The 22,434-nt window shown below is 46.8% G+C and overlaps 1 protein-coding gene and 1 long non-coding RNA gene across 3 annotated transcripts in view; one reads left to right on the forward strand and one right to left on the reverse strand.

Annotated features, from left to right (window-relative positions):
- Positions 1–22,434, forward strand: part of PRKG1 (protein kinase cGMP-dependent 1) — a 983,026-nt gene that overhangs the window by 30,878 nt on the left and 929,714 nt on the right. The gene's annotated exons all lie outside the window — the stretch shown is intronic.
- Positions 1–22,434, reverse strand: part of LOC146009069 (uncharacterized) — a 108,287-nt gene that overhangs the window by 6,653 nt on the left and 79,200 nt on the right. The window contains exon 2 of the long non-coding RNA XR_014444609.1: positions 7,456–7,674. This is a non-coding gene — a long non-coding RNA (uncharacterized LOC146009069). The remainder of the gene's footprint in view (positions 1–7,455; positions 7,675–22,434) is intronic.

A 22,434-nucleotide genomic window follows, 5' to 3' on the forward strand; every position in this document is an offset into this window, starting at 1 on the left:
GGGGACTATTCATTATCAAGACTCATTACTACTCCCTAACACGCCCCCCCCCCCCCCCCCCCCCCCCCCCTGCTAATTTAGTATCCAGCTTTCTTTTTGGTGTAACCTGTGGGATCTGGGCCCAGGTGCAAAAATATAATTTGGGCCCCCCTCCTCCACCCCAACCCAAGTTCACAATATGCTACACTGCAGTGGGTGACAGGAGGGAAAGGCAGAGGGTGACAGAAAAAGGCAGGGGGAGGCACCTGCTGCCGGTGTGGTGTTCCTGTCACCCCATGCTTGGGAAGCGGGGTCAGGTGGCGCAGCGCAGGCGGGCAGGGGGTCCCTGCAGTGTGCTGGGAAGTCAGCGCAGGGGCCCCTGCCGCGGATGCGAAGTCAGTGGTGGAGTCCCTGCGGCAGATGGGAACTGGTAGCCAATACCGCTACTAGTTCCCATCTGCTGCAGAGAGCCCGCAGCTGACTTCTCATATGCTGCAGGGACCCCGGCGCTGACTGCTGAGACTGCTGCAGGGATCCCCTGCCTGCCTGCGGTGCCCAGGTACCAGCCTCCCCTGGTGGTGGTGGGGGGAGGGACTGTGGAAGGGGGGGTGCGGCTGTCTGGGGGGGGGGGGTGTAGGGGCCCCCACAATTTTGTTGTCCAGGGCCCCCACAGACCTTAATCCACACCCGGTAGTTTGATACACATACATGCCTCCAGGTATCGGTATCCTGTTTTCCAGGCACTGTCCCACCTACTGGCTGCAGTGTCTTGAGATGGATGGGGGGTCAGTTTGGAGCCCTGCCCCTTTCTAATTTGCTGTTCTGCTTAGCAGAATTAGCATGTATTCATGGGTAAGAGGAGCTGGGGGCAATGATGGAAAACATAACATAACATAGTAAAGCCAGGCTCCCTAGGCATGAGGCCACATGCTCCTAATGTTGCGCATACACAGTTTTATCTGTAGGTGGTGCGGTGGCATCCAAATTCATCTCTCTTGAACTCCTTCCCGTAGGAACCAGTGGGGCTCTGGGAAATAACGCCATCTAAACATGGCTATCAGTGACCGCATTCAGACTTCACAAACCTTCATTTTGGGGGGTTTGTGAATCTGCCATGGTAACATGGCCCAACAAGTCCCATTACCTACACCGTGTGGAAACTATGGTTTCCACATTTGTACATTGCCCGCTCACACTAATAAGTAGGCCACAAAGCATAACTCCCAACATGACCCTCTCATACCTCCCAACATGACCCTCTCTACCTCCCAACATGACCCGCTCCAGGAGGGACACATCGCTCTGCTCCTGCACTTCCTTCCTAATGTATGATTGCCACCACCTGTGTTATACAGGTTAATTGAGTGTCATTAATGGTAATGCAGCAGGAGGTGTCTGTAGGAGATAGACATAGCCTCAAATCACTATCGCAAGTAAGCTTACTTACCTGGTCACCTGAGACAAATGTTTTGATGAACGGTGCCGGGTGTGGCCCCTGAAACACTGCAGCATGCCGTCAGTTTCCACACAGATGAAGCTCCCTGCTAGCCTGTCTATTTATAGTCTCTCTCTCTTCTCTCTCTCTCTCTCTCTCTCTCTCTCTCTCTCTCTCTCTCTCTCTCTCTCTCTCTCTCTCTCTCTCTCTCTCTCTCTCTCTCTCTCTCTCTCTCTCTCTCTCTCTCTCTCTCTCTCTCTCTCTCTCTCTCTCTCTCTCTCTCTCTCTCTCTCTCTCTCTCTCTCTCTCTCTCTCTCTCTCTCTCTCTCTCATGGTTCTGTTTTGCTCCTGTTCATTTTCACTGTGAAACCACATCAAATTCACCATAAATGTTATTTGGGTTTCCATTTCAGTGAAAGCGATGGAAAAAATGACCCCTCCACCGACCAAGTATAAACAAATGCTTTCAATATACCTTGCTTTATTTCAGGTCATCCTTCACTTTATTTCCCATGACATTTTTTCTTCATTTATATGTTGGTTTAGACCAGAATTTTTGTGGGATTTAGTTTACGCTACATTTTATGCTGGATAGTTTTTACTGGATGTTAAGTACTTTAAATGACAAGGTCATTTGTAGACTTTAAGGGGATTGTGTCTTATCTTTGATCAATATGCTCTTTAACTGCTTCACTGCTGAGGGTTTTCGCAATACTGTGCTGGCTCCCATTTATTTTTTGCATATTGTTTTTTTTTACTCATTGCCTGGTGACCACACAGTGACTAGTAAGGAGGGACATTGTTTACAAACAAGGGTTCCAACACACGTGTGCAGGCTGGTATCTGGGTGATAGTAGCAGGGATCAATGCCCCCCCTCCCCTATATTTGCAAACATGTAATTATTGTAGTGCACAGTGACATTGGGCCTAATTCAGCATGAGTTTAGGGGGGCGGGGGTACATACAGCACAGTACAAGACCATCCTGCACACAGGGTCCCCCCTGGCGATTCCCCCATGAGGTTAGACACAGCCCTGCCATGTTCTGTGTCGCAATGGCTGCAAGTGAAATCTTGCAGACACCATGCCCCCCTGAGACACCCAAAAACCAATTGGTTACCACCCCCAAAATGCTCAGTGGCTGTCCTCCATTGTTCACAGGCACGATTATTGCAGATCAGCAGGGCATACTGTATTAATCCCATTATCCGTTGATCGCATTTATTCATCAGACACTGGCTGTTATGGATCCCATCAATTAAAGAAGAGACTTCTCCCATTTAAATGTGGGTGCCACCACATGTGCAGTTATGTGGGTGATAGTACACATGATGCCATCTCAGGTGGGCCCACACAACCAAACACCAGCTTCAAAAATCACTGGGAAAATGCCTGCCGTGGCCATTGTCCGGTGATTCAAGCATGTGCAATAGAGGTGTCCCTAGGATTGCGTGCCATGTTCCTGGAGACCTGCACATGAACAGCAGTGCCAGGTTCTACTGCACCACCAGGCTGGGGACATAGCCACCAGCTCCCAGAGCCGCTAGTCATGCCCCCACAGTGGCGAAAATGGGGTGTGGCTTGACGGCGATAGGCCATGCCCCTTTGTCATGAGGCCATGTCCCCAAAATTTCAGGCACGCAAAGCATCCCTCCTCCCACAGGCTCAAAGTTGGGAGGTCTGATCTGTGTGTTAATGGTAAGGTTCCTATATAGTATGTAACAATAATTATGTAGGCAGGGTGTTCTGGAAATGTTCCTAGTGTAGCACCTCGTATAAAGTCCTATTAGCTTGTTATTTATGTATCTAAGGGATATTTCATCATCACATAGTTTTTTTTTTTTTTTTACAAAAGCAGGATAAACTTAACATTTTCACCTACTTCTGTATAAATAAAGTGTCAGGCCCATTCATCATTCATATAACACAGAGATACCACTGATGTCTTCTGGTTACATTTCTCCACAGATAATTTCCAAAGCAGAAAAGTCTTATTAAAGTATTGCAGGGGTGATTTTTTTCGACTGCACAAGATGTGACTTGTGCAAGCACTGTTATCGCCAACCTGGGACGTATGGATAGGTAAGTATTGCAGAAATGGATGCACCCGTTATAAATATGCCACTGATGTGTTGGTCCTGTTACTAGTTCATATTTGATGATGATATTTAAATGTCTTAGAATTTTGACACAACTGGTCCAGGGCTGCTTATTTTTCCATCCTGCACTGGTTGCTTTGTCCACTGTTGCAGTTACTGGCCATAGAACAGTCACTCTGTCTGGCGTGTGAAGTGTGTGGCGCTGGTATGTTTAGGTCTCTTCAGAGGACACCGACACAGCTAATATTGGCTTCCTGAGCTATCACAGCTGCTTTAAAAAACATCCAGGTTGTAAATTAAGCCCCAAACACACAGTTACATTTCCTAAAAAATGGCTGACCGCCAGTTTGAATCATGGCTGATAAATTATTCAGCGATGCTGGATATATTCTGACAATATAGCCGGTTTACTGGAAATCTAATCCGATATACAGTTGCATCAGACTGCTGTATGGTTCAGCTTGCAGAAACGGAGGGGGGGGGGCAATATGCACGGGCACTTCCTTGGAGTCCCCATTTATTTTTTAGATACAGAAAATCTTCTGTACACTTGTGACCAAAGGCAATTCATCCCTGAAAATATTCAGAAGCAGTAGTTTCTACATTTACCTACTGTATTTTAGGGTTGCCTACACTCCCGGAATGGCCAGGAGGCTCCCGAAAACCGATACCCCCTACCGGCCCCCTGGAAAGGTGGCAATCCTCCCAGATACCGATCCCCCCCCAGCATCTCCCCGGTGGCAGAGTTAAATTGCCGCAAATTGCAGCTTTTCTGGGGAGGTGGGGCTAAATATGCAAATGATGCCCTTTTAGTCCTGGAAGACCCGTGAATTGCGGGATTTGCATTACTGGGGTCGGGACTTGATGACGTCTACATCAGGTCCTGCCTCCAGAAGTGCTGCTGACAGTCTCCTCTCTGGGGTTCTCCCAGAGAGGAGACTTCAAAACTACCAAAGGCAGTATCTTCTGTGTAATGCAGGATGCAGCACCCCCTCCCCCATTTTTTTTAATTTAAAAGGCTGCAGTCTTCTACGGAATAAAAAGCTCCTAGAAAGCAGGCTTCCCAAGGTTTTATTCCCCATAGTTAGCAAATATTGGTGCCTATAGTGTAATTTAGAATTTATTTTCCAGACAAGAATCTTTGGACCCCTCTCCAATATACCATGCACTACTTATCAGCATTAGTCTACTGCTGAATGGAGAATCCATGCTTTGGAGTGTGTATATCATCTGGGCTTCAAATGTCGGTGCAATACAAGATGCACACGCTGATAAATCAATAGTAAATGGTTCCCAAAGGTTTGAATGTGTATTATTCAAATTCAGATAAAATGTTTCAGTGCTAACCGCAGCTCAGATATTGGAGTATACTGACAGAAATTCAGGAAACCGACAAACCCTGAAATTAAGATTTCTTATAAAATAAGGACAAATGAAATACAAGTGAAAGATGGGTGATCTTCCGAAGTTCTATCGGCATGTAACCGATCATGTAGCTCTTCATAACGCTGTCTATTAGTAGTGGGCAAGTAGCCCTGCATCGCAATCTGAGAAAGTGTAAAGCTTTCCACACATGTAACAATCCTGTCACTCAGCTTATTCCCACACTTGACAACACAGAAAAAGCTGGTTGCTATCATCTACCGACCAGCGTGTCAGAACTTTTTTTAAATAATTTTGGTCAGGTCATTCTCGGATATGTTGATTTATGCGTAACATGAGGTTATAAGTAAATTTATGGCTAACCTGACCCTCTCTTTGGGCATACCTCCCAACTGTCCCGCTAAATGCGGGAACGTCCCGGTTTTTGGGGACGTTCCCGCGTCCCTCCAACAGCCGGCGGCGTCCCGCTGCGGGGGGCAGTTGGGAGTCCCCCCCAATCTGACAGAATAGACGCTGATATTTGCATATGCAGCACCCTCATTTACATAAACCACGCCCCTTTTTGGGCCGCGCTAAAGTTGGGAGGTATGCTTTGGGGACAGGATGTACTAAACTGAAAATGTTTTTTACCGCTCTAGGTGGCGTAACCCCACAGAAATCTATGGGCTTCTTTTTGTGTCTGCCACCGCCCCCCCCCCCCCCTCACTTTTGTCTGGACAGTCTCCTGCTGTGCTGCCTGCACCAGTGACCTACTCCTACCTGCAAGAACAAGGGTAGGTGGGCACTGTGTGGGAGTGTCCACCAAGGGGCGCTATACTGAGCAAAGGCAGCTGCACTTATGGGTTAGTTAGGCCCGATGGATACAAGAAAAACAGGGGGTCAGAACAAAGTTCTGTAGCAGCGCTTAATTGGGACAGTGAAAAAACAAATTGTTTGGAAAATTGGATGATCTTTACAAAGGGTTTTATTAATTATGGACAAGCTGTCCGTTATACTGATAAAATAAACAAGCAAAAAATGGCATGTACATACGCAATGTAAAATACAACAATTATAATAAAATATATAAAAGCACTCTGCCTGCTGGATTTCATATAAGAACTTTGAATGAAACAATGATTAGTGTTTGAATGTCTGGTATAATTACCACTCCTTGGGTACTGATGTATACCGCTAGACTCAGTGGTTGTCCTGTCGTGGGTGGAACGAGCAGTATCCGATATATCGGGATGTTCCCAATTCTGAGGGAGTTGAGGGAGGGAGGTTGTTGGTCGGTGGGGTCCCAGTGGGTGATGGTGGGAGCCATGGTGAAATGATTGGGTGCCTCCCAATAGCTGGTTCCTTGACAAAGCTGCATTGTGGGAAGCAGCGAAATGCGTTGGAGACCCCACCACTCATTGGACTCTGCCTTGCTGGACACTGTCCCAGTTTCTGGACCTACCCCAAAACCTCACCCTGCACTGGGGATCATCAAGAACCATCCCTCCCCAGGGACCGTGGACTTCACTACAATTGTCCGATACGGTGACCCACAGCGAGGACTTCTTTTTCCCCCTTCCTCCTCCCCCCCCCCCAGCTATTGGGAGGCACCCAATCATTCCAGCCCAGATGGGCCCATTGTCAGGCTAATTAAGAGCCACAATTTCTCCCCCACCATCAGGACCATATCTCACAGCTCTAAACATCGATCAGTGACAACCATCGTTTGGAAACACCTCCAGTGGCCACGGAACATTTCCCATCACTCCAGGCCACCCACTAGAGTGGACCCAACATCACTGGCTGTGTGCTCCCACCATCGCCCTCCATCAGCCCACTGGGGCCCCACCGACCAACAACCTCCCTCCCTCAACTCCCTCAGAATTGGGAACATCCCGATACATCGGATACTGCTCGTTCCACCCACGACAGGACAACCACTGAGTCTAGTGGTATACACCAGTACGCAAGGAGTGGTAACTATACCAGACATTCAAACATTAATCATTGTTTCATTCAAAGTTCTTATATGAAATCCAGCAGACAGAGTGCTTTTATATATTTTATTATAATTGTTGTATTTTACATTGTGTATGTACATGCCATTTTTTGCTTGCTTATTTTATCAGTATAACGGACAGCTTGTCCATAATTAATAAAACCCTTTGTAAAGATCATCCAATTTTCCAAACAATTTGTTTTTTCACTGTCCCAATTAAGCGCTGCTACATAACTTTGTTCTGACCCCCTGTTTTCCTACTACTCCCTGCACCTCTTCCGGGTGCAGGGAGGAGGAGGCGCAGTCTGGCAGCAGTCCCTGCAGCAATCTGCGCAGGAGGCTGCCAGGCACATCAGGAGGGAGAGAACCAAGGAGACCCGCTCACCTCCCCGCTGGCTGCTTCGCAAAGGGCTGCCCCTTGCGATACTAATTACATATGTTAGTACATATGCGATTAGTACAATTGCGATGTGTGGTGGGATGTGCCGCAGTTGCTTGGTACATGCCACCCTGGAAGAGATGTACTAGGTCTGAAAATTTATAAAATGGAGAGTGATGAACCACCAACCAGTCGGCTCCTACCTGTCATTTTTCAAACACAGCCTGTGACAAGACAGTTAGGAGGTGATCTCCATTTTATAAGTGTGTTTGCCATTCTGCCTTAAGTACAGTGACCCAGTTTGATGCTGAAGAAGGTCGAGCCATCCTGGATTGCACCCATTACTCCAACTCCTCCCAGAGGTTCTCAATGGTATTAAGATCTGCGCTGAGTTGACCAATCCGTCCGGGATACCAATTTTTCTGTAAAACAAGATAGAAAACAGCACTTAATCAACAATTATATAAACAGAGGGTGCAAGCAGGTATCCATAGCATTCATAACCAGGGCCGGCGCCACCACTAGGCAAATCTAGGTATTTTCCTAGGGCGCCGGCCACTGGAGGGCGGCATTTTGTGCCGCCCGGGTACCTGTCCTACGGCGCTGTGTATTTAAATCTGGCGGCGGAGGCAGCGGGGGTCCCTGCAGTCCATTAGAAATCACGAGCGCTATGCGCCGGGCTATGCGGAAGCGCTTCTAGTGTGAAAACTCTGGCAGCACGGCGCACGCTGATCTCAGCCAATCAGCGTGCTGCCAGTGTTTTCACACTAGAAGCGCCTCCGCATAGCCCGGCGGATAGCGCTCGTGATTTCTAATGGACTGCAGGGACCCCCGCTGCCTCCGCTGCCAGATTTAAATACACAGCGCCGCAGGACAGGTACCCCCCCCTGGCAACGGGGCGCCCCCACCCCGACTCGCCTGGGGCGCTCCGGTGCCTTGCACCGGCCCTGTTCATAACTGTATTATGTGCTGATCTAGCTGATATAATACTTACCCCAGCATTATGTTGGCCAATACAGTTAAACCCTTCATTTGATTTCTATCATACACCTCAATTCATTTATCAACGTACATTTTATTCATTTTTCCTCGGAGAGGAGAAATGGCAGTCCACTTCAGGGCTAAACTGGTTCATCATTAGGCCCTGCCCACCATCACAGGGACACACCCACGATTCACAGGTCCGTGGTGAGGAGCGGAGCTAAATTATGAGAATCACATACATTTTGCCCTGTCCCTTGCTTGTGGAACCACAATAGCTGGTAATTATTACACCATCCTTCCTGCTTCACAAGGAAGTGGGCAGATTATAAGACAGCTGCCGACTAGACTGCATGATCAAAAATCACAAGCCTCCCCCAGCTTCTTGGAGGGTAGGCAAGTACAACTTAGGGCCATATGTATCAAGGTTTAAAAAGTGATAAATTGGAGATAAACAGACAGCCAATCAGCTCTTATCTGGCAGTTGGGATTCCGGCATCCTAACTGATGCCTGCATTCTGGCGCCGGTCTCCTGGTGGTAGAAGGGATGCCGGCATCGGTATTGCGCCTGCTGACATTCCATCCGCCAGGATGCTGACTGCATCCCCACGGGGGTTGGGGTGCAACACACAACTAAATAGACGAGCACACAACAATGTGCTTCCTTGTAGTTCCCCTGAACCCTTGTGCTCACCTTGCTCTACATATTTTGTAGCAGTGATTATGAGGCTCTCTGTATTGTATCTTGGTCAGTAGGATACTCTCTGTGTTGAATGGGTGGTCTCTGGAATGCAAGTATCTGCTGTTATTGTCATTTTGTACATAAACATGGTTATCAGTAGTGATTGGGGGGTACTAGGAATATACTGGCCTTGGGCACTCATAATACTTAATCAGCTCCAGATCGTACAGTTACAAATATAATTGAAATTCAGTAATATGACAGCTATTACCCATTAAGCTGCTAGATCAGTGATCATCTGCTTGTGTGTTGTAACATCTAATGGGGTCTACACACGGCGCGATTTCAGGGCATTTGATGTAACTACTAGATCATTTCGAAAATGCCTCTACTGCGCTCCGTGTGTAGGGGCTAATAGAAATGTGCGGCCTCAGGCGTCGCTATCGCCTGGTGATTAATATCCAGCAATCTAGTTTATGGCCAGTGTTCGCACCGGAGAACACTGGCCATGACAGATTGCTCAGCACACATCGCTGTGCAGTGCTCTGTGCTGAGCGATCTTGCCGTGCGATCTGAGTGATCTAGCATTGCTCAGATCGCTCAGTGCAGTCGCATGCACGCAGTGCTCAGAGAGAGGAGAGAGAGAGAAGGAGAGCAGAGAGAGGGTGGGAATGGGATAAAAAATAGGCCCACCTTGGCGTCAAAAGTGAAGGATGTAGTTGTGCGTGACCACTCAAAAGGGGACATGTCCTTGAGTGTAACGTACTACCACACCATATTCTACTTCTACACATTATGCAACAAAATAGTAGACTCCATTATACTTGTCCCTTACACATGATGCTCATTGGAATGATCCAAAATTCACATAATGCCACACGTATTGAGCCAAAATTCACATAATGCCACACGTATTGAGCCAAAATTCACATAATGCCACACGGATTGAGCCAAAATTCACATAATTCCAAACAAATTGAGCTAAAATTCACATAATGCCACATAGATTGAGCTAAAATTCACATAATGCCAAACGGATTGAGCTAAAATTCACATAATGCCACATGGATTGAGCTAAAATTCATATAATACCATACGGATTGAGCCAAAATTCACATAATGCCACATGGATTGAGCTAAAATTCATATAATACCATACAGATTGAGACAAAATTCACGTTTTGCTACACGGATTAACCCAACATTCACAATAGGTTCCATAAACAGGTACATTGCTTACCGAAGGCGCGTTTTATGCCAAACACCAAATTTCCTATTACAAATTATGCAACATAAATTCTGCTTACCAAGGGTTTAATGCTCATTGCCATGGGTTCCATGCTCATTGCCAGGGGTTCCATGCTCATTGCCATGTGGGATTACATGCTCGTTGCCACGTGGGATTACATGCTCGTTGACATGTGGGAATACATGCTCGTGGTAACGGGGGGAGGGGGAACAGCCGCCGTCTGGCAGAAGTGACATCAGAAGCGGGAGGCTGGCCGGCTGTATTCAGAGCACTGCAGGTCCCAGCTATTTGAAATTTTGTGCTGCTGTCTTCCTGGTCCGCAAGCCAATTGGAGCTTGCGGTCCAGCAGCCAATCAGGAGTGCCCAGCTGTCAATCTCTGCCTGACTGTCAATGTTTTCAGCTCTTCACAGTGGCAGCTCAACGGGTGGGCCAGCCCTGCATGCCCGGCGGCGGCTGAATATGGAAGACAACATTTTTTTCAGAAATGACAGGGTGCCTGTGTGCCCCCCCTAAATCCGCCACTTGTCCCCTTTACTGTGAGTACATCTCTCAGTATCTGTTTTGTTTAAAACTCCCATTTAACACTCCCATAATAGAATGTCTACTTATCACCTTTCATTAAAGAGATTAAGCCAATGTTAATAAATAGATAAATTATTATTTCAGTCATTATTAAGCATTGCTTTTGAAAATACAGTACCTTAATGTTATGCTTGTATACATTAGTCAATTTATCTGTCAAAAGGTGAAGTTTCTATTTGTAGATCAAAAACATGATGTGAAAATTGTCACCACTGATTCATGTATACTGTATGATAATAAGGGAATAACATTCTCTATTTATATTCTTACTAAATAAAAGAGAAAAGTATGTAATGCTTGTGCCTTGCTGGCTTAGCACATTACTGCTTCAGCATTTCAAGTAAAATGATCTCTAGAAAGAGGTGCCAAGATCAGTTAATGTAAATGTCAATGGTTAGATGTACAGCACATAAAAGTAAGAAGCATTAAGTTTAATAGACTCATTCTACATCTGCAGGTGTACTGAGGGAAATTGCGCTGAAGCAGGATCTGCAATTTAAGACGTACAAAACATTACATTACATTGTAACACACACACACATGTATATATATATATATATATATATATATATATATATATATATATATATATATATATATATATATATATATATATAGGTACAGGGCGATGCCGGCACTCCAGTCCTCTTGCGTCTTAGGTGCCTGGTGCCTTCGCTGAGCGGGCAGCTGCGCTGGACGCTGGATGCAGGCGGGGGGTATAGCGCGGCACTCAGGGCGGAATGAAATCAAACAACAGGAGCCATACCTTGCGGTTGACGTTTCAGCCTTACGGCTTTTATCAAAACAGCTAACATGTTAGCTGTTTTGATAAAAGCCGTAAGGCTGAAACGTCAACCGCAAGGTATGGCTCCTGTTGTTTGATTTCATTCCGCCCTGAGTGCCGCGCTATACCCCCCGCCTATATATATATATATATATTTATATATATATTTATATATATACAAGGTTAGGGTGGGGTGCCCTATCCTGGAGTAGTCCAAAAAACACATCAGCCAGGAGAACAGTGCACTAAGCATCAGAGGCAGAACTCTGGGAGGAAATTGAGTCATCTGCCACCGGGCACCTGCTCCCAAGGGGGCACCTTTTCCTCCTCTGCAAGTTTGAATCACTTAATTTAAATCCATTGATAATGGTTCTGTGGCTGTCTTCCCCTCCTAGCAGGACCATAGATGTTACACTCTTCATTTTAAACATAATATGCATAACATCTATTTATATAAGGTGGTATGTGTGTGTTTGTGTGTGTGTGTGTGGGGGGACCGATATTTATCTTGCCTCCAGGCAATTGGGACGAACTTGTGCCACTGCTAAGCACGGTTTTCATACAATCTAGCCGTGGATAGATATACAGTATGTAGCTAAGATCTCTGAATTCCATACAGTACCTCCCAACATGACCCTCTCCAGGAAGGGGACAATGCTCTATTCCTCGACTTCCCTCTTAATTTATGATAACCATCACCTGTGTTGAACAGGATATGTGATAAGAAAGGTGTTTCAACACAGTTGATGGCAATCATTAATTAAGAGGGAAGTCCAGGAATAGAGCAGTGTGTCCCTCCTGAAATGGGTCATGTTGGGAGGTATGTGTTCTCACTAGGCATCAGTGCATGCAATGGGGTCCATACTAAATTTGCACTTTTATTAACCATGTCGACCTGCAGGTGGGGCAGATATGCATAGAAATTTAAGTTTGGGGAGGACTGTGTTTTATGCAGTCATTAGATCTACAATGTCTAGTTTGTCTAGTTTGACAGTCAAAAGATTGACAACTATTGGTAGACAGTCAAAAAGATGATATGGTCAAAAGATCGGACCTGAGTTTAAATTAAATTTGAGCCGACTTGTGTCGAAAGGTGGTATTTATGCAGCATAGACACTGAATGATATTGGTAAACTATCGTCACCCGGACTCTCTGAAAATATGGTTCGTTGGCTATATTGCCAAAATTGATGTTCGTTAGATGGATGGGGTTATTAAAGTTGTGCGGGAGCGCACATCATTAACGATATTGAGTGCACACACTAGACCTTTTTTTTTTTAAACGATATCACTCAGAAGTGCCCTTCTTAGCGATATAGTTGACATTCTCGTCTAGTACTAATGGGGCTTAACACTGTTTGAACAATCAAATTTTTTGGTGGTCAACTGAGTGACCAGTAAAGTCTTGGTGCTAGTGGTGGTGAGTTATCTTATACAGCAGAGGTGACATCAAGTGCAAGTGTGGCGGTACGGGGTGGTACGGCGTACCGGTAAAACATATTGTGCCGGTACCCCGTACCGCCATAACAAATGACCCGGAGAGTGATCACTGCACATGTGCAGGTTCATGCTGCGCAGTGAGCCCTCTCTTCGTCTTGTTGTGAAGTTGGTGCCTGTTCCTGCGCACCATGCTGCTCCTCCGGCAGCAGGTACATGGCACTGGGCAGTGACATACAGCGGGTAGGGGTAAGGAGCGCAGCAGGAGCTCCAGTGTAAGATCCGGGCTGTATGTGCGGGAAGCTGCGGTTGGTGCTGGGCGGGGAGGGGCGGAAGCAGCAGGACATGTTTCCGGCACTGAGAGGAGGAGATCCCCAGGCACCAGGTAGAGAGGGATCGTTAATAGAATCTCTCATGACTATTGCAGAACTGTCTCAGAACAGCAAAGGGAGATATAATCTTCGCTTAGCTCTGTGTAAAATGCATGGGATGCACATTTCAGATAATAATGTCGGAGCTCAACCTGGGAAATGCTGCCTTGTAAATGATCTCATTCTTTGCACAAGTGATGTGACTGTTTAGCACAATATCAAACACCAAGTATTCAGTATATCCAGTGATCCAGTGGACTTAGCTGTCCGCACACAATACCTTGTTCCCTGTCTTGCTGGACACCTATTGCACATTCGGACTCTATTGCCCCACCGCTGTTTCCAAATACAGCAGGACATTGTCCCCACCTCCAGTGGCCGTGGACTTCATTCCACCAGTCCAGACCACATTCTAGAGAGGACCCCAATCCCCTGTGAACCGGGATTCAACCCATTGGGCTTCATACAGCCACCCAATCGATTGGACAGACCATTGATCCAACTTGGTCTAGCACAAGTGGAGAATACTCCTTGAAATACCTCCAGTGGCCACGGTACTCGAATCCATCCCACTCCAGGCCACCCACTAGTGAGGATCCACCGTACACCCGCAGGGTGCTCCATTTGTCTCCTTCCAGCCCACTGGGGCTCAACACCATCACCCCAAATTCTGGAGAAACATCTTGACCCATTGCATATTGCCCAATCCATTTGCCATCAGCGGGACGACCCAGTGCATTATTGCCCATGGAGTGGTAACTATACCGATCACCCAATTGTGCAACTTTATTGCTATAGTGCAAAAACGTAAAAAACTAGTCCAGGAAGCAGAGAGTGTTTTTATTATTATTTGATAATATTCAAGGTTTAAATGTACATGTTGTATTCTATCTATTTTTTTAAGCCTATACTGTATATACAGGTCATTTATTATTATTAAAATTATTTGTAAAGATCATCCAATCTGTCAATCCATTTAACAATTACTAACTTCAGCGCTGCTACAGAACCTTGTTCTGAACCCCTTTTTTCTTATCCAGTGATACCACTGTTAAAGCTTTTATACAGTTTTAAGCTATGTGTCATCCAAATTACAATAAAGGTCCTGCTTAATAGTGCTACAGCAGAGGTGACATTTTATACTGGACAGCAATTGTGAACGAAGATTTTGGTCCAAGGCAGTGGTGCAAGGATGATGTCATGTGGTGGTACGGGGTGCAACCTCTGGGCCCTGGCAGAGCATGTAACCCCTGGCATACAGCATGCAGCCCCTGGCAGAAATCTTGCAACCCCTGGCAGAGAGCATGCAATCCCTGGCATCGAGCATGAAACATTGAAACCCCTGGCATTGAGCATGAAACCCATAGCAACGACCATGTAGGTAAGCAGCACTTATGTGGCATATTATGTAATGAGCATTACAGCGTGTGTTATTGTATGTAATGGGCATTACGGTGTGTGGTATTATATGTAATGGGCATTACAGTGCATGGCATAATGTGTAATGGGCATTACGGTGTTTGGTATGTAACATGTAATGGGCAGTAATAGGTATTACGGTGTGTGGCATGTGTAATGGGCATTATGATGTGTGGCATAATGTGTAATGGGCATTATGGCATGGGTAATATGTATTGGGTTTGTGACATATAACAAGAAGTACTGTGTAGAGTTTTGATGCGCTCCTTCGGCGTGCAATATCCCTATTTATGGTTTGTCTGGCTCCTACACTTTGATCCTGGCTCCTACATTTTGTGTGCAGGATGCAATGCACAAGTCCAAACAGAAATGTCATTGTGTTCTAAAGTTTTGTCATGTAGCCACTCCCCCTCATGTCACATGGCCACGCCCATTTTTTTCATGCGCCTTCGGCACGCAGCACGGTACCACTATCAATCTTTCTCTACTTGCACCACTAGGTGACATGCCATGGTATTGTGTGTAAGCTTGTGTAGGATATAGATTTTTGGGATTTAAAAATGTGCTGCCTATCAGGGAGAAGTTGGAGTTTTGGTAGCTTGTGCTGGCTTGTATTTTATATGGCCTCTGGTCAGGGGCGGATCCAGGAGAAAATGACATAGCATCAAAGCCTTGAGAAAAGTAGCAAAAATAAATAAAATACTTTGTACAGTGGCCTTTATTGCTTTGACCCCTAGGTGATGTTATTAAACTTCTGGAGCTTACCTTGGCTTCTACAAGTCTTGTTACGAGTCTACTTATAGCTGGGCCATTAAAGTAAAGGGATAGTTCAGGGTAAAAATATTTATTGCATGTTTGTTTCCTATATGCTTAAGTATAAAAAGCAATAAATTCAACATGATGGTGGGGATACATTTTGTTGGTTAACTATGGATACTGTATTTGCCTACAAAGTAGCCCGTCCCTGCAATGTGCTGAGCTGTTAGGTCTGCACATGCATGGTTAGCACTGACCCCCCGCCGACTCCGCTGACCGCATTGCCCTGGCAGCAGTGCGGTGTGTAACCCATAGGCTGCAATGGGCTACCGCCATCTCAGAATGGTGGTAGCCCAGGGATGCCATGTGCTGTTGCCTGAAGTGGCTGGCGGCGGTGCAGGAGGGATCGCCGCAGGGATTGAGGATTCCTGCTGAGGTCCGTCCTGATAGATTACAGTGATACTTCATATTTAAAATGGGGGGTTGGCCTCGCGGCAGCCTCACAATTGCAGGCCATGTCCCATTTTCATTAGGCCAAACCCCTGTCCCGCATTCCGCCACTGAAATGTTGGGCGGTATGTCAATGGGAAGATGGAGCTGGCTAGTCAAGTAAGGTAGGGAGTGGGTGTGTTAAAATGGTGCAATTATTTTATTTGTTACATGATATAATATAAACAGTTGTCACACCTTCATTTTCAAGCAACACCCCCTCCCCCTTACTGGGACACACCATGGCTCTATACACCCCTGGGCCACTACTTTAATCCAGTGCAAAGCTGTCAGATAGAGCTGTTTGAGAAATAGGATTCCAAGATCTTTCCTTCAACCTATCAGGTTTAAGGAATGACAGAAGAAACAACAGCATAGTGTTGACAGTTACAGTTTAAAATTCAATTTGACAGATTCTGGATAAGATTATCTGCTGCATCTGTAAATTAATAAACTGGGGTATTATTGGTGAACACTAAAATAAATTGAGGGGTTGCGATCATTGGGTCGACCATAAGTTGGTCAACACTGTTAGGTCGACATACTGGAAGGTCGACAGGGGTCTAGGTCGACATGGGGCATGGTTGACAGGTGTCTAGTTCGACACATGCATTAGGTCGACATGTGTTAGGTCGACAGTCAAAAGGTCAACATGGTTTTTTTGGACTCGAATGCCGACACAGTCGACATGGACACATTTTTAAGTGCACCGCGTCCGCTCGCCATGCTACGCTTGGCACACTATTTTATTCTCCCACCGCACCCTAGTGGATGGTAGGGCATGAAATACCGCCTGTCGGCACATGTCGGCTCAAAATGCAGTCAAAAACCCAATGTCGACCTTTTGACTGTCGACCTAACCCATGTTAACCTAACGCATGTATCGACCTAGACTCCTGTTGACATTGTACCATGTCGACCTAGACCCGTCGACCTAAACCCATGTCGACCTAGACCCCTGTCATCCTTCCAGTATGTCAACCTAACGGTGCCGACCTAATGACTGTCGACCATCTTATGGTCGACCCATTGACCGTATCCCAAATTGAGAAGGAACCATCCAATACACACTAATCCTGATTATTAACACCACTGGGTAACTGGCTTTAAAGTTACTTCCTTTGGCATTGTTTCCGGTTGATAGATCTTCAGGGTCCAGATAGAAAGTCATAATAAAATCTACCCCAAAAGGTCGACATGCAAAATATCGACATTAAAAAGGATGTGCCGGCATAGATGGAGAATATAATAGTGTGCCGAATGTAGCAAGGCACCGAGACCGAAGGATACGGGTTACACTAATTTGGGGTCCATGTCCACAGTTGTCGAAATTGAAACCAAAAAATTGTGAAAAAATGAGGTTGAACTTTTCAGGTGTCTGCCTTTTTCATGTTGAGCTTTTGATCATGTCGATCTTTTGTATGTTGACCTTTTGGGGTCCATGTATTGACTGTATATCGAGACACTGTCTATCTAATAATCCGCACCCCTTTGGCATATGTTAGTGGCTCTGAACAACAAAGGATTGAACAACATTGTTTTAAAAAATAACTGATAAGTGCAATTCTTAAAACTCTGAAGACATCTCCTTCCATTTTTAACACGTGTAGCAATAGTACACTCTGCCATCTGTACGGTGGTCATTAAAAATTAATGATCTAATAGATCAGTGAACAGTCCTAGGGTTTCTTAAACTTGGTCTTTCTTACTGAGCCGGGCCTTAAAATACCACTGCTAAGAAGTGATTGAGGAAAAAAGAATACAAGGACTTCCACAAAGACCAGCGGCGGCGGTGCTTCAGAGCATTGTATTGTGCAGGTCACTCTCTGCTGAACAGTTCACTTTGCTTCCTGTTTAAAAAAAAAAATCTTTATACCTTGCAAAAAAATAGGTTTCCGTGCCTCTTGACATTATTTTATTTTTAAAATGTAGTACCTACTAAAAAAAGCTATTGCACAATGATTACATTTATTCTGCATTAAAGCATGTGAACCATGCAAATCTTCTAATTTGTGGCTTTTAATTGCAGCCACTGAGAACTCCCGTGGCTGCTTTATAGGTGTGTGTGTGTGTGTGGGAGGGGAGGCATGACCAAGAGAACCCTGTGTACATTCTAGGCTGATGAAGGGAACATGGCTTCTTCTCACTAACACTAGTGGCCCAAATACAAATCAAGACCCTGCACTCACCACATTCTCCAGCCCTGACGTCGTTATACACAATAGACATTATTAATGGGCCTTATGCACAATGGCTTTATTTAGACCAGGAATGGCCAAACTATGGCCCTCCAGTTGTTGTGAAACTACAAGTCCCATAATGCCTTGCCACAGTTTTGCTATTAGGGAATGCTAAAATGATGGCAAGGCATGCTGGGATGTGTAGTTTCACAACAGCTGGATGGCCACAGTTAGGCCAGATCTGTTTTAAACGATAGAACCAAGAACCAAGTGGCTCTTAACTATACAAAGACCACACATGAATGATTAAATGATTTATTAATTAAATTAAATACAATACAATACAAGACCTCCTGGCGGTATAACTGATAATATGTATATTCAATAAACATCACAATCAATTTCAAATCTGCATACCAATTGTTGCTGCTTGTTCTGCATAGAACTGAATAGATTGTGTCCAAATACTAGCCCATAATGCTAATGAATGAGCACTTGTTGTATATATGTTGGTCAAGTATACTTACCACCCGTTGAGATTCCTTCCTTCGGGACACAGGCGTGGGTATTCTGAAAGCTGGCAACCGCACCGCCGATCATCCATGTGTATCTCACCTATAGCTGCCTAATCTCATGGCCACTGGAAGGTGCCAGTTTGCAGCAGCCCCCCCCATGGAGGTGAGTGGCACCGGCAGTGTCCGCAACCCCCCCCCCTCCGGAGCGACTAGGCGGCTGCCGCCGAATCACCCAATCCCCTTCCCTACCCCTGGAATTACTTAGCGGCAGTCACCGCATCATTCGACACCCCCCTGCCCGAAATGCCACGGCGGCCTGCCGCCGCAATCACCGGCACCACCCCTGTACAACCAGGGGAGCCGAGAGAGGGGGGGAGCAGGTACTAATTACCCGGGCCCAGGCTTGCTGAAGGGGCCCCGCAGGGGCCCTGGTTCGACCCCTCCCTTGCCCCTCCGTCCCTCCAGGGTATCAACAGTAGCACACACTTCTACAGCATGTGCTGTTCTGACAGCAGGCTCAGCATGAGTATCTCACTGACAGCGTGAGAGGTCATGCTGAGCCTCCTGTCAGCACAGCATGTGCTGTAGGTGTGTGCTGCGTCTGAGATTACAGGTTTTAGAGTTTTCTTTTACCCACCTCTAAACATTTTGGGGGTGTGGCCTAAGTGTGGGAGGTGCCCACACCACACACACTTAGGCCACACCCCCAAAATTTTACCGGGGCCCGGCATTCCTCTCGGCTGCCCTGCGTACAACGGCCGGGGGGACGGGTGAGCACCGGGGCGTCCCCCCCTGCCTGGGGCGCTCCGGTGCCTTGCATCGGCACTGCTCATGGCATGCGTGGGATACAACATTTCTGAGAATTCGTCCCGACTCCTAGGAGACCAGAGAACCCATTGAGCCAGCCCAATTCCGTAGTGAAGCAGGCAGTAACTTGATGATGATATTCACTGTGCATTGCATCATCATAACCCGCCCTCATGATGATACAATTTGCATCATAAGCTTCCTGCTCTTTCCACTTGAATCCAAAAGTCAGAAAGTATTACCCCTTTCACACTGTCCACCCGGCAATTAGCCGTCATTTTTGAGTGCCGAGTCATTTTGCTGGGTGCAGCCTGACCTCAATTCACACCACTCGCAAATTTACCCGGTTAAAGCTTTTGAACCCGGGAATTTGCTGAATGGTGTGAAAGGGTCAACACGGGTCTTAAATCCCGGAACTCCGACCCTGGTCAAGAGCGGGGTGCCGCTATTTAAGACCCGTGTTGACCCTTTCACACCAAAGAAAAACCTGGGTTTTTCAGCAAATTCCTGGGTTGAAAAGCTTTAACCGGGGAATTTGCTTCTGGTGTGAAAGGGGGGTACTTATGTAGTATCTGGGCTGCCGATTTTGTGATTGTATGCCTTACCTTAAGGCATACAATCAGATGCGATGCGATTCGATGCGATTTTGCATAGGATTCAATGTTAAGAAGGTCCTGTTCATTTCCCCACTATCCAAGTGGGCATAGAGTTGTTTTTATATAGCGTGGCGAGCGCAGCGAGCCACCGAGCCCGAAGCGTGGCGAGCGAAGCGTGCCCCGCGAGGGGACGCATATTTCTTAAAAAGTATTCTGTGTCCCCTCGCGGGGCTCGCTACGCTCGCCACGCTTCGGGCTCGGTGGCTCGCTGCGCTCGCCACAGGTTTATATCCAACTCCATGTCCACTTGGATAGTGGGGAAAGGAAAAGGACCCCTTTTTCCCATTGAATTCTATGTTAAAATGGACTCAGACCATTTTAACATTGAATCCTATGGAAAAATCTTGACCATCGCATCGCATACGATTTGGTCGCATGCGATGCGATACGATGCGATGCGATCCGTTTTAAAACCCAGGTCTCCGACCCTTCTTTTTACCTGGGTTTTTCAGCAATTTACCAGGTAATTTGCTGCTGTAATACCCCTTTTCCACTAGCAGAAATAACCCGGTAATCTCCGCCGGGCCTCACATTAGTGTGAAAGGGCTGCACACGGGAAAATTACCCAGTCAAAATGCTGGGTAATTCCCAGGTAGTATGGGGTAGGACTTAACAAGAGTCCATTTGGGCCAGGGCTGAAAAGTCACCCTGTGCCTGACCTATGGGATACTTGCTCAATTCAGCCAAATTAGCATAGCTGTTCTGATTATTGTTATAGCAACATATAGAAGACAGGAAGGGAACTCATCTATTATTTCTTGGATCTGCACATATCCAATTACAAAAGGTCAGAATGCAAAACATAGTGTTGTGATTTTAACCTTTTGGCTACATAATAAATAAAATCTTTGGCTTTTCTACAAATGGTTAACACTACATATGCTGCCGGCTTTTTGCATGCTGTAAAGACAGTAAATTATGGGTGTGATTGAAGTCAGCACTGGAGATGAAGTCATTTTATATCTGTGCCTCCTGGGAGACTAAGGAAAATATATTAAGAAAGGTTGTAGAACAAAGTTACAGATGGGGGATGGCGGAAGAGTCGCCATCCGCCACCCCCCACCAGCCGCCGTAAGGGGGCGCGCGTGCACGAGATGCGCGCGCATTCCTTTACAACGGGGCACCCCCCGGGTCCCCGCCGCCTCGCCGACGGTCGCCCCGGGTCCCCGCAGCCTTGCCGCACTCTCCCTGAAGCGGAGACAGACAGGGTTCCCGTCATCCCGCCGACGGAAAACTGAGACGCGCGTGCGTGTGAGACGCACGCGCGTCTCAGTCAGATGGGGCGCCTCTCTGCCGGTGATCACCAGCGGACAGATTCTGGCGATCCCGGCACAATAATGAGAGGCGCTCCATCTGTAGCTACAGTATGTACAGTTTAGTATCTAACCGATACAAGTTGCCTTACAATGACGACAGTTACTAACAGGGCTGCCATCAGGAATTTGGGGGCCCGGTACTCATTTCCAGTCCGTTCTCCCCCCCATCTCACTTGACTTACCGCAACCAGGCTCCTGCTCTCCCATCTCCTCTTCCACTGAGCTGCAGCCTGGAGGTCCCGGAGCGCAGGCTTCTTCAATTCAGGATGCTCGCATCCGATTAAAATGCAGCACTGACTACTGAGCCAATCAGAGCTTGCGTCCCAGCAGCCGCTCTGATTAACTGCCGGTACGCAAGCTCTGATTGGCTCAAAAGCCGGTGCAGCATTTCAATTGGCCGCCGGCATCCTGGGTTGAATAAACCTGCGCTCCGGAACCTGCTTTGTTCAGCGCACTAAGTGCAGCGCATTGGAGGCAGTCAGGGGGAGGGAAGGTTGCGGTGGGCAAAATGAGTGGCCTGGGCCCTTCCAGAGGCCGGGGCCCAGGACAGCTGTACCAACAGCACCCCCCTATTGGCGGCCCTGGTTACTAACATTTGTATGTGAAACCTGTTACATTGTATTTACATATGCAGTGCAACAAAATTCAGCTGCTCTTCAGTTATCCACAATTTCTTGAAAATGAATGCAATAGGCCGTCACTGATTTGTACATTCATATGGCAGATGCCAGAAAGTTACACATATCTCATGTTTTTATTGTATCTATTACATAATGGGACATTTGGATCAAGTAATTGGGCAGGATCCACTCAGTGCCGGTGCAAGGCACCGGAGCGCCCCAGGCGGGGGGGACGCTCCGGTGCTCACCCGCCTCCCCCCCCCTTGGCCGCTGTGCGGGGGGGGGTTTGCCAGTGATTGCGCGGCAGCCCACAACGGCGGTCTGGGGCGGGGTGATG

Source organism: Crinia signifera, chromosome 6 (genome assembly GCF_055691185.1).
Source record: "Crinia signifera chromosome 6, ASM5569118v1, whole genome shotgun sequence".
Lineage (NCBI taxonomy): Eukaryota > Metazoa > Chordata > Amphibia > Anura > Myobatrachidae > Crinia > Crinia signifera.